Source organism: Octopus bimaculoides, chromosome 8, assembly GCF_001194135.2.
Source record: "Octopus bimaculoides isolate UCB-OBI-ISO-001 chromosome 8, ASM119413v2, whole genome shotgun sequence".
In the NCBI taxonomy this organism is placed as follows: Eukaryota; Metazoa; Mollusca; class Cephalopoda; order Octopoda; family Octopodidae; genus Octopus; species Octopus bimaculoides.
The window spans coordinates 72,283,147-72,283,720 of record NC_068988.1 but is presented as its reverse complement, the minus strand read 5'-3'; the positions used below and the strand labels follow the sequence as shown (position 1 = coordinate 72,283,720).

The 574-nt window shown below is 37.8% G+C and overlaps 1 protein-coding gene across 1 annotated transcript in view; it reads right to left on the bottom strand.

Moving 5' to 3' along the window:
- Window positions 1-574, bottom strand: part of LOC106884339 (calcitonin gene-related peptide type 1 receptor) — a 130,531-nt gene that overhangs the window by 64,361 nt on the left and 65,596 nt on the right. The gene's annotated exons all lie outside the window — the stretch shown is intronic.

Genomic DNA, 574 nt, shown 5'->3' with positions numbered 1-574 from the left:
ACACACACACACACACACACACACACACACACACACACATCCTATCCTGTCATTTACTTATTTTTGTCATTAAACTGAAGTTATACTGGGACATCGCCTTGAATCATTTTAGTCGACTGAATCAACCCCAGCACTTACTTTTCTGAAGCCTTGTACTTATTCTATCGGTGTCTTAGGACGATCCGCTAAGTTACGGGGATGTAAACATACTCATATCAGTATATATATATATATTTTTTGTGTGTGTGTATGTATGTGTGCGTGTGCGTGTGTTTGCGTTTGTCCCTCACCGGTATTGATTTGTATACGTCTCCGTAACTTGGTTCAGCAAAAAGAGAACGATGGAATAAGTACAAGGCTTGAAAATACAGTCACCGTGATCAGTTTGTTCGACTATAATTCTTCAAAGAGTGCCCCATCATACCCGTAGTTCAACGTTTGAAATTTGAAATGATTAAAAAAGATAATAATATAGGACAATTTCGTTCAATTCTTTTTACAACAGGCGTAAGATCCGCAGATCTTACCCTACACCCAAAATTACAGGCCTTACGCCTAGTAGTAATTATATATA